At 38.7% G+C, this 12955-nt stretch overlaps 1 pseudogene; it reads left to right on the top strand.

Moving 5' to 3' along the window:
- The first annotated feature begins 7160 nt into the window (after nucleotides 1-7160).
- LOC116467026 (NEDD4-like E3 ubiquitin-protein ligase WWP1) lies at nucleotides 7161-8970 on the top strand (annotated as a pseudogene).
- Nucleotides 8971-12955: the final 3985 nt, after the last annotated feature.

Below are 12955 nucleotides of genomic sequence, written 5' to 3'. Positions count from 1 at the left end.
CAGTTTCTCAGCTCAAGAGCTCACTTCAGGTAACAGCCCTCACCTGAATTTCAGATCTTAACTTCCTCACAGAAGCTCCTGTGATTAGTTCCACACTTCTATAGTTCCTTCACCACCTCCAGGGAAGAAGCTACCTTCATCAATGGATCCTGTTCCAAACTTCCACCAACTTATCCCTCTTATAAGTGCTATTTTCTTGAATCTTTCACTTCTGGTTGCCTCCTCAACCAAACACATTCTAACCCTTCTATCTTCAACTCTCCCATTGCACCTGCTGTCTTCAATTACAGCAGTCGCACTGAGGATGAGGCCCCATTCTATTGGGAGTGCATATTCACTGTTGATTTCTCAGACCTCCCACTTCTAAAACTTTTTGGTACATCCTGTTCTTAAACACACCTGCAATGCTCTTGTGGCTTTTTATACCAAAACTGCTAAATTCAGATGTCAAAAACAGTTATCACCTGGAATACACAAAGGAAGGGAGTTTCAGAAGAGAGAAACCATTAGTCATAAAACGCAAACACTAAAACATATACTTTCTACATGTGAGCAATTCCTCTTGAGGGCAAAATCCATACCCTTTGTCCACCAAAGAAGGCCCATGAACAGGACTGGATGTGACAGAAGGCCCCTCTGGAACCAGTTAAGTACATAAATGCAAAGAGACAAGGCTCATAAAGAATCACGAAAATAAAATTGAAGAAGGCCAGTTGATTTTCCGACTGTGGAAAAGAAAGATAAAGCATTAGAAAAATAAAAATCTCTCAGCATAGATTGTTATCCTGGCCCCTAGAGGAAATTCTCACAAATAGATGACCCAGAAATCTCTAACTCAAATAGCAATGACAACAGGAGGAGGAAGAAGAAGAGGAAAAGAAGGAGAAGAGAAGAAAAGGAGAAGAAGAAGGAGGAGGAAGAAAAGGATGAGGAGGAGGAAAAGGAGAAGAGAAGAGGAGGAGTAGAAGGAAGAGGAGGAGGAGAAATGGCATGACATCTATATAGGTAGTATTAAAGAAAAAGGGAGACAAATTAAGCACAATTTATTAACATATAAGGAATACTTTAACATGGAACAGATGAAAACTATAAACAAATATTTTAACTTTAGCCATTTTGTGAGTGTGTAGTATATCCCATTGTAGTTTAATTTCCATTTCCCTATGACTGTGAAAAGAAAATATTTAAAACTGTTAGAAAATTATATAGGCAAGGCCAGCCATGTTGGCTCACACCTGTAATCTCAGGCCTTTGGGAGGTCAAGGCAGGCGGATCGCTTGAGTTCAGGAGTCCAAGACCAGCCTGGGCAACATGGTGAAACCCGGATTCTACAAAAAATGCAAAAATTACCTGGGTATGGTGGCAGGCACCTGTAGTCCCAGCTACTAGGGGGGCTGAGGTGGGAAGATTGCTTGAGCCTAGGAGGTCAAGGTTGCAGTAAGCCATGAGCATGCCAGCCTGGGTGACAGAGCAAGACCCTATTTTAAAAAAAAAGAAAAAAAAAAGAAGAGAAAAAAAGAAATAAAGAAAAAGAAAGAAAGAAAAAGAGAAAAAAGGAAAGAAAGATTATGTAGGCAAATATGCTGTGTTCCTCTATGGGAACAGAACTGAGTCTGATTGTGAAAATAATCTCACTGCAATCTCTTGGAAGGGCAACACGAAACACTGAAGACCCTCCAGCATACTGCTTGTTATCAAAAGATTGCTGGGCCACAGCTTGGAGGTTTGCTTGTGTTTGCAGATCGTTTTATTACCATTATCATTGTGTTCATTTTAATACTAAGAGAAATAAGAGCAATTATGTCTTTGCAAATACTTTATCTGTGCCTCTGTTTAACTTCCAGCAATATGATGTTGCCAGTAGAAAGTAATTTCTTTAAAACATTGCAGAGAGACAGCTTCTTACACATCAGAAACAAAATTGTTAGATTTTGTACCTCTTCAGTCATACTAAATCAGTTCAATTAAACAAGTTATTGAGCACTTCCTATTCATTATGGGATTCTATTCATCTAGAAGATGGGAATACAAAGTTAAAATAGACCTTGCCATCAAGACATACATAATACAATAGAGAACACATACATATATTTGCAAAGAACTAGAATTCTGTTTGGTAAATGCAATAGTAAAAGCCTATGTGAGGCAGAGAGGAACATAGAGCAGCGTGACCAATTGTGCCTGGCTAGCAACAGGTGCACAGCATAGAAAAGCTCCTGAGTAGGATTAAATGAATAACCCAGAGGTCAGTTGGATGGGATTGAGGGACCAAGCATTTCAGGCTTAGCCAATGGCATTGAGTCAGATCAGGAAGTGCCTGTCATGCTGTCTTAACATGCTTGAGTTTCATTCCTTAAGAAATGAGAAGGCTGGGTGCCGTGGCTCACACCTGTAATCCCAGCACTTTGGGAAGCTGAGCCATGGGATCACTTGAGCCCAGAGTTCGAGACCAGCCTAGGCAATATAGCAAAACCCAGTCTCTACTAAAAGTAGAAAAATTAGCCGGGTGTGGTGGTGTGCACCTGTAGTCCCAGCTACTTGGGAGGATCACCTGAGCCCAGGAGGCAGAGGTTGCAGTGAGCCAAGGTCGTGCCACTATACTCCAGGCTGGGTGACAGAGAAAGACCCTGTCTCAAAAAAGAGAGAGACAGCAAGGCAAGGAGTTTTAAACATAGACATGATTTGATCAGATTTGCCACTTATTAGATGACACAATCTGTCGTAGCACTGTAGCTGATGGATTGGAGTTGGAGGTCAAGAATAGACGCTACAGGCTGGGCTCAGTGGCTCACACTTGTAACCCAGCATTTTGGTAGGCCTAGGAGGGAGGAGCACTTGAGCCCAGGAGTTTGGAGGTTGCAGTGAGCCATCATTGTGCCACTGCACTCCAACCTGCACAATGGAACAAGACCCCACCTCCAAAAATAAAAGAGAGTGACTAGGGTTCAACTGCAGTAGTTCAGTGGGAAAATAGTGCTGGCAGTGGAGTGGTAGGAAAAGACAGATTCAAAATATGTATTCTAAGCCTCGTCAGTAGGATCCTGTGATTTATTAAAAGTCAAGGATCCTTGAGTGTAAGATCTTTTTTTTTTCTTTCTTAAAGACTTTTTCAGTCCTATGGTTTTAGTTTGTGTTCAGTCTTTTTTTTTTTTTTTAATAGTTTGTTTTCCTCTGGTAGAAAAATCAAGACCACTTACATTCAAATGTGGAGGAAATGGACTGCTTCATGCAGTACCTTATAGGAGGCAGTGCTTCACCATTTTCACATACTGTACACCACACAGCCACTCAGTTCTATCAGTTCACCAAGAGGTAATCAGAATCCAGTATACAGACTTGTCAAGCTGGTCAAATGCAAGTGACTTATAAATTGGAATTCCCTTGTGTTCATTTACAATAAATACTAAGCCCAATTACAGAATTTACCCAATGTCATCACATGATTCTCCCTTTTTCCTATTAAAAAAAATAATAAACTAGCATTCAGAAGATTGTATGTTTAGCAGACACTGAGAATAATGTTTCCAAATGTCTGAAAAATGTTAATCTTCTGGATGCAAGAATAAGACATTGGGCCGGGCATGGTGGCTCATGCCTGTAATCCCAACACTTTTGGAGGCCAAGGCAGGAGGATCACCTGAGGTCAGGAGTTCAAGACCAGCCTGGCCAACATGGTAAAACCCTGTCTCTACTAAAATTACAAAAATTAGCTGGGTGTGGTGGCAGGTACCTGTAATCCCAGTTACTTGGCAGGCTGAGGCAGGAGAATCGCTTGAACCTGGGAGGTGGAGGTTGCAGTGAGCCAAGATGGCCACACTGCACTCCAGCCTGGGTGACAGAGTGAGACCCTGTCTGGAAAAAAAAAAAAAAAAGATGACATCGGAACTCAAGATTTCTTGAAACTTCTCAAACAACAAATGATTTGTAAAATGCTTCCAACATTCTTTATACTGTTTTCTTACTATTATGAATAGCTAAAAATTGTTTAATAAATAAAAAGTAATACATTTTAAAACACTTACAAATAAATAAATCCTATAGCAAATATTCAAACTCTGGTAAACACCAGTGAACATTAATGATTTATATTTAAGCAATATGACACTCAAATCTTGTAGCAAGATTAATAGCACTACACAGAATCACATGGAAAATGCCAATCTAAGGACTTACTTTCTTGCTACATTTGTTATTTCTTGGAACACCACTGGTAGCATTTATAGAAAGTACACTGTGTATTTGAAGTTATTAATTTTTTTAATTTGTAGGCATGGCTCACTGTTGGTAGCAGACAGGGCCACAAATTTACGCTTACACCATGACAACAGCTACAAATAAAACGGCCTGATTAGTTCCACCCAGCCCTTGTCTCATTTCCAGATACGTCAGTCTTAACTTCTGACTCCATGAGTAAATATTTCCTGTGTCTGCTCTTATATGACCACAACAGATCTCCTTCTCTATGTTGATAGTTAAGCTTTAATTATAATATTTTATGAAAAACACTGATCAGAGTGGAAAATGCATTTCTTAGGGCCCACTACTCTGTTTGAAAATTATAATGCAAGTGTTTATCAATGTGAGTTAGACTCAAATACCACTTAGTTATCAACTACTATGCAATGGACATAACGATCAATGCCAATGGTTCAGTGGTCACTTCTTAGATCAGAGAAAATGAAATCAAAACCCACTCTCTTTTCATTCCTAGTAATACACTTCAAATTTAAAAATAATTTTATAAACTTGAATTTCCATTGTCATGTTTGTTTAATTTTCCCACATGATTTGAATAAATTTTGGTCAATACTGGTTCTCTCTCACACTCTCTCACGTTGCTTTCTCTCATCCATTTCATGTCAAATTCTGATGGTTAAGACTTTGTTAAATGTGATGTAGGTTTATAGTATTCAAACTTTTGCTCACAAATTTACTAAAACTATTTTGTAAAAATATGTGCCTCCATCACACATTTCAAAGTTAATGCCTAAATTTTTTATCATAACTTTATAGTTGTAAAGGACATAATTTTCAGTAGATTGTAAAAGTTTACATTTTAAAATAAAACTGTCAATCATTGTTTTAAACACATTCAATGAGATTTATTTATTTATTTATTTATTTATTTTTTCAGACAGAGTCTCACTCTGTGGCCCAGGCTGGAGAGCAATGGCATGATCTCGGCCCACTGCAACCTCCGCCTCTTGGGTCCAAGCAATTCTCCTGTCTCAGCCTCCCTAGTAGCTGGGATTACAGGCGCCTGCCACCTCATCCAGCTAACTTTTGTAGTTTTAGTAGAGACAGGGTTTCGCCATGTTGACCAGGCTTCTCTCAAACTCCTGACCTCAGGTGATTCGCCTGCCTTGGCCTCCCAAAGTGCTGGGATTACAGGCGTGAGCCACCGCACCCGGCCTATTTATTTATTTTTGAGACAGGGTCTTACTCTGTCACCCAGGCTGGAAGTGCAGTGGTGCAATTACAGTTCAGCACAGCCTCAAACTCCGGGGCTCAAGTAATCCTCCCACCTCTGCCTCTGAGTAGCTGGGACTATAGACATGTACCCCTACACCTGGCTAATTTTTGTAGAAATGGGGTTTCACTATGTTGCTGAGGCTGGTCTTGAACTACTGGCCTCAGGCAATCCTCCCACCTCAGCCACCTAAAGTGCTGGGATTATAGGTGTGAACCATCGCGCCTGGCTTCCAGTGAAATTTAAATTCATAATGATTTGACATAAATTTTCATTCATATGAAAATATACAAACTAGTCTTCCATGTTGCCCAGAGCAGAACTTGTTTCTGTAACAATTTATGGGAAAACATCATGAATCCCAAAGCCCTGAATATTCTGCAGGTAAAAGAGGAATTGTCCCTATTCCTTCTGGCAGGAGCTCATTTAAGTACAAATGGAATAGTGTGACATACAAGTGGACCACAAACACAGCATCACTAATCATCAGAAAAATGCAAGTCAGGGCCGGGGTGGGGGTCGGGGGAGAGTCAGGAGTCGGTGAGCTCGACCTTGGTGTGCGCTCTGGGGTTGTCAGCTCCTTGAAATAGGGAATCGTGTCTTACTCATCTTTGTATCCCCAGTGTCTAGCAGTTCCTGATACATAGTTTTAGCTGAATTTTGGGACATGGCCACTGCTTCACCAAGGTCTAATACTAGTAATATCCACAGTGGAAGGTTGCAGTTACATGTAACTGTTTCTAGTGCCAAACTTAAGAAAAGAACTGGTTCAGAACAGCAATATATACAGAAGTAGTTGTAGATGGAGAAATTAGGAAAACAGCAAAATCCAGTAGTTCTTCTAATCCAAAATGGGATGAACAGCTAACTGTAAATGTTACGCCACAGACTACATTGGAATTTCGAGTTTGGAGCCATCACACTTTAAAAGCAGATGCTTTATTAGGAAAAGCAACCACAGATTTGAAACAAGCTCTGTTGATACACAATAGAAAATTGGAAACAGTGAAAAAACAATGAAAACTTTCCTTGGAAAACAGGAATGGCAAAGCACAATTGACAGTTGTGCTTGATGGATTGGTGATTGAGCAAGAAAATATAACAAACTGCAGCTCATCTCCAACCATAGAAATACGGCAAAATGGTGATGCCTTACATGAAAATGGAGCGCCTTCAGCAAGGACAACTGCCAGGTTGGCTGTTGAAGGCACGAATGGAATAGATAATCATGTACCTACAAGCACTCTAGTCCAAAACTCATGCTGCTTGTGTGTAGTTAATGGAGACAACATACCTTCATCTCCATCTCAGGTTGCTGCCAGACCCAAAAATACACCAGCTCCAAAACCACTCACATCTGAGCCTGCCGATGACACTGTTAATGGAGAATCATCTTCATTTGCACCAACTGATAATGCTTCTCTCACGGGTATTCCAGTAATGTCTGAAGAAAATGCCTTGTCTTCAAATTGCACTAGTGCTACTGTTGAAGATCCTCCAGTTCAAGAAATACTGACTTCCTCAGAAAACAATGAATGTATTCCTTCTACCAGTGCAGAATTGGGATCTGAATCTAGAAGTATATTAGACCCTGACATCTCTAATTCTGCAAGTAGTTCTGCTTTTGAAGCAGCCAAATCAAGACAGCCAGATGGGTGTATGGATCCGGTATAGCAGGAGTCTGGGAATGCCAACACAGAAACCTTGCCATCGGGGTGAGAACGAAGAAAAGATCCTCATGGTAGAACCTATTATGTGGATCATAATACTCCAACTACCACATGGGAGAGACCACAACCTTTACCCTCAGGTTGGGAAAGAAGAGTTGATGGTCATGGAAGAGTTTATTATGTGTATCATAATACCAGAACAACAATGTGGCAGTGGCCTACCATGGAATCAGTTCGAAATTTTGAACAGTGGCAATCTCAGCGGAACCAACTGCAAGGAACTATGCAACAGTTTAACCAATGATACCTCTATTCGGCTTCAATGTTAGCTGCAGAAAATGACCCTTATGGACCTTTGCCACCAGGCTGGGAAAAAAGAGTGGATTCAACAGTCAGGGTTTACTTTGTGAATCATAACACAAAAACAACCCAGTGGGAAGATCCAAGAACTCAAGGCTTACAGAATGAAGAAGCTCTGCCAGAAGGCTGGGAAATTAGATATACTCGTGAAGGTGTAAGGTACTTTGTTAATCATAACGCAAGAACAACAACAATCAAAGATCCTCGCAACGGGAAGTCATCTGTAACTAAAGGTGGTCCACAAATTGCTTATGAACACAGCTTTAGGTGGAAACTTACTCACTTCCATTATTTTTGCCAGTCTAATGCACCACCCAGTCATGTAAAGATCAATGTGTCCCGGCAGACATTGTTTGAAGATTCCTTCCAACAGATTATGGCATTAAAACCTTATGACTTGAGGAGGTGTTTATATATAATATTTAGAGGAGAAGAAGGACTTCATTATGGTGGCCTAGCGAGAGAATGGTTGTTCTTGCTTTCACATGAAGTTTTGAACCCAATGTATTGCTTATTTGAGTATGCAGGGAAGAACAACTATTGTCTGCAGATAAATCCAGCATCAAACTTTAATCCAGACCATCTTTCATACTTCTGTCTCGTTGGTCGTTTTATTGCCATGGCACTATTTCATGGAAACCTTATCGATACTGGTTTCTCTTTACCATTCTACAAGCGTATGTTAAGTAAAAACTTACTACTAAGGATTTGGAATCTATTGATACTGAATTTTATAACTCCCTTATCTGTATAAGAGATAACAACATTGAAGAATGTGGCTTAGAACTATACTTTTCTGTTGACATGGAGATTTGGGGAAAAGTTACTTCACATGATCTGAAGTTGGGAGTTTCCAATATTCTGGTGACTGAGGAGAACAAAGATATTCTGGTGACTGAGGAGAATATATTGGTTTAATGACAGAATGGCATTTTTCTCAAGGAGTACAAGAACAGACCAAAGCTTTCCTTGATGGTTTTAATGAAGTTGTTCCTCGTCACTGGCTACAGTACTTCGATGAAAGAGAATTAGAGGTTATGTTGTGTGGCATGCAGGAGGTTGACTTGACAGATTGGCAGAGAAATACTGTTTCTCGACATTATACAAGAAACAGCAAGCAAATCATTCGGTTATGGGAGTTTGTGAAAGAGACAGACAATGAAGTAAGAATGCTACTATTGCAGTTCGTCACTGGAACCTGCCGTTTATCTCTAGGAGTATTTGCTGAGCTCATGGGAAGTAATGGGACTCAAAAGTTTTGCATTGAAAAAGTTGGCAAAGACAACTTCTTGTATACCAAGAAGCTATACATGTTTTAATCTCTTGGATCTACCGCCATATAAGAGTTATGAACAACTAAAGGAAAAACTTCTTTTTGCAATAGAAGAGACAGAGGGATTTGGACAAGAATGAATGTGGCTTCTTATTTTGGAGGAGTGGAGGAGCTCTTGCATTCAAATACCCTAGCCAAGAAAAATTGCACATAGTTTATATAAGCTGTTCATTCTGTACAGTGAATTTTCCGAACCTCTCAAAGTATGTTTTCCGTTCTTCCACAGAAATATGCAAAACATATTTCATTCTTTTCTACTTTATTTATTGTTCCCTTGAAATGATTGACCAGGAAAAAGATCATCCTTAAATTTTGAAGCAAGTGAGAGACTTTATTAAAAATACATATATATCTATATAAGCGTATGTGATAGTGGCTCTAGTTTTGTAGAGCTCCAAGTGTATTAAACATGACAGCTGTTCATTCATAAAGATCTGGATTTGCTTTACCTTGTTAATATTATCCAGGTGATAAAGTGCAAATAGCTCCATGTTCTTTTCTCCCTTATGTAACATCTCCTGAGGGTGTTTAGTTGCATGTCTGTTCAGGAAGGTATTAAGGGCTTAGGCCAAATCTTACTTTGAGTATGTTAAAAAAAAAAAAATGCTGCTGGCTTTTCTGAAGACAGGTGCTTGAACCTGTCGGTTTGTTTTAAATAAATAGTTGAAAATTTTTCTCTCTCTGTCACATCAGTAATATTGTCAAAGTAATGGATAAAACCATAACTTACACATGAAAGTCATATACTAGATCCGATATTATTTAGTTTCTTATCGAAATTGGAAGGATTCATTGAGCAGCATAGAAGTTTGCTTACATGTTACTTTGAGATGCGAGATATTTGTGGAATTAAAAAGAATCAGGCACTGTTGTACTTTGTTTTTAAATCTGTGATTTTTTCAAATTTAATTCATAATAAATTGATGCAAATTCATACCCAGGAACATATAAAAGGTAATGTGGGCCGGGCGCGGTGGCTCACGCCTGTAATCCCAGCACTTTGGGAGACCGAGGCGGGCGGATCACGCGGTCAGGAGATCGAGACCATCCTGGCTAACACAGTGAAACCCCGTCTCTACTAAAAATACAAAAAATTAGCTGGGCGATGTAGTGGGCGCCTGTAGTCCCAACTACTCGGGAGGCTGAGGCAGGAGAATGGCGTGAACCCCGGGGGGCGGAGCCTGCAGTGAGCCGAGATCGCGCCACTGCACTCCAGCCTGGGCGACAGCGAGACTCCGTCTCAAAAAAAAAAAAATAATAAAAAAATAAAAAAATAATAAAAGGTAATGTGAACTCTGCCACTTGTTTTGTGTTCAAAGTTTTGGTTTTATGAAGCCAGATGGATTGAAGAGTTACATAAGCATTTGAATGCTCTAACATGAGGCAAATGATTTTCTATTAGTATTTGAATATCTTCATTCCTCTCAAATTCATAACAGTTCTATTTATCTGAATTAAATAAGCATATAAAAAAAGAAGTGACATTTATCAGCCTCTGGAATTCAATGCTGTTCTTTTCTTATGTTTACATCTTTGCAAGGCATAGATGAGCTGAAGCTCCATTTTGTAGATATTCCATAAAATCTTATGGTGCTTTGTGGCTTGCAGGAAAGATTAACCACCAACAAACAACATAGGTAGATATCACAATACAGTAAAAAGGATAAAAACAATACATTTGGTAGAATCAAAGTATTTACAGATAGACAGAATATTGACCAAATGGGAAGAACTGAAAGCTGGAATAAATTATAATGTCTTCTGTTCCAAAAATGAGGAAGATTATGCCTTCCTTTCTTTTTCTTCATATTTCAGATAGATACTTCACATAACTTAGCATAACTCATCAATTCCATATTGCAATAAAATTAGTCCATACCTAGATTTTCATTTCTCTTTTGGATCAGAACAACCACGACAAACTATAATAACTAAATATTTCAAATAACAGTACCAAAGCAAGGGAAATAACATTGATACAGACACATGTATATCATGCTGGCAGTGTTTTAAATACATTCCATATTTTTTGGAAATAACTTTTTTATCACATATTTGTGTAGTATTTTCAATTATTTTTCTTGGCTTTAGAAGTCACATTTTGTTGAAATTAATAAGGCATTTACTAGTGGGGCTAGTTTTTGTTCAAAGATCCTGAGATGGTATCAGTTACTGATAGGTAGATAGGTAATCTATCTCATCATTTTATAGAAACAGCAATTTCAATGGAAAACTATTAGGAGATCTAAGCCTGATAGTTTTTGTAGTAAATTTTATTTGTGAAATTTTAAACTTCTAATTCTCTAACTTATTTTAAAATTTACAAAATGGTTTCAAGAAAAAAGATCAAATCTTAATACATCTCTATAGTACTTAACTGAATTAGAAACCCAGCAGAAATAAAGTAGAAGATTTCATAATATTATTATATGGCTATGTTCTTTCAAATTAGTCCTGAAACAAAAGGAAAGAATTTTCCTCCACTGTATCATTAGCTGCCCTGTCTGCCTACCTCTGACCTTTGCTGGTGACCTGCAGTTCTGGCTGGAAAGGGGAGAAAAAATAAATAGAAATCTTCAGTTCAGGGCTGGTCCTTATAAAATTTGTCTTTCTGTGCCTCTCAGCAGCTAGCTTGCTTGCTTGCTCTCTCTCTTTCTCTTTCTTTCTCTCTTTCTTTTTTCCTTCCTTCCTTCCCTCCTTCCTCCTTTCCTTTCCTTTCCTTTTTTCTTTTCTTTCTTTTTCTTTCTCTTTCTTTCTTTTTCTGTTTCTCTCTCTCTCCTTCCTTCTTTGCTTCCTTCCTCCTTCCTTCCTTCCTTCCTTTCTCTCTCTATCTCTCTCATTCATTCATTCGTTTGTTCGTCACTGTCACCCAGGCTGAAGTACAGTGGAACAATCATAGCTCACTGCATCTTCAACTTCCCAGGCTCAAGTGATCCTCCTGCCTCAGCCTCTCAAGTGGCAGGGACTACAGGCATGCACTATCACACCCAGCTAATTTTCTTTCTTTTCTTTTCTTTTTTGTGGAGATAAGGTCTCACTATGTTGCCCAGGCTGATCTTGAACTCCTGGCCTCAAGCAATTCTCTGGCCTCATCCTCCCCAAGTGCCAGGATTACAGGCATGAGCCAGTGTGCTTGGCCAGCATATTTTATTTTCTTAAAAGAGGCTCATGTCCTTAATTCCCGTAAGAACTTGAACTCATTGTTAATGATATCCTAGGTTAGGTCAGGCAAAAAACTTCATACTATAGCAGATGATATGGAACGAAAGTCCTGATGAGAAGCTCGGTTCCACCAAGGACTTTTGGCAAGTCCTGTTACCTTTCTAGGATCCGAGTTCTCACCTCTAAGATGGGGAGGAGGGTGGCTCTCTCATCAATTCTAAACCTCATTTCTCCTGTAACACACATAACAGATGGTCATGTCTATGAACAAAAAACACTCACTGAGGAAACCCAAAACATTTCCGGAGTTATAAAGTGAAGAGCAAGTAGATTTTTTTTTTTTATGTTCTTGACAGTTTTGTTTTAACATAATGTGAGGGGTTATATAATACTTCACTGAGAGCCAAATAAAAGAACAGCAAATGAATTTTATTTCCTTCTAGTAAAGTAGTATAATGGTTTATGTAGACCAATTTGGTTTGACATGGCATTCCAAAAAGCACTTATGAGCTTATAAGTAAATAAAATTGCTATTTATTTCACAAGGAAAAAATGGGCCTAACTAAATTCTTATTTTTTTCTTAATTTTTTAAATTTGTGTGGGTACATAGTTGGTGTATATATTTATGGAGTACATGAGATGTTTTGATACAGGCATGCATTCTGACATAAGTACATCATGAAAAATAGGGTGTTCATCCCCTCAAGCATTTATCCTTTGAGTTACAAACAATTCAACTATACTCTTTAAGTTATTTTAAATAAATTCTTAAATTTTTAAAAAATGAATTTTGATATTTTAATATTCTCTACCCCAAGATAAACTATATTGAGCAGATTTATGCGTTGGCATATTTAATATTCTGATATGTGTGACTTTCTTTCCTTTTCTTTTTTTTCTTTGAGAGGGAGTCTTGCTCTGTCGCCCAGGTTGGAGTGCAGTGGCGCGCTCTCAGCTCA

The sequence above is a fragment of the Hylobates moloch genome, unplaced genomic scaffold (genome assembly GCF_009828535.3).
Source record: "Hylobates moloch isolate HMO894 unplaced genomic scaffold, HMol_V3 SCAFFOLD_4, whole genome shotgun sequence".
NCBI classification, from domain to species: Eukaryota; Metazoa; Chordata; class Mammalia; order Primates; family Hylobatidae; genus Hylobates; species Hylobates moloch.
This window is presented reverse-complemented; position numbering and strand designations above follow the sequence as displayed.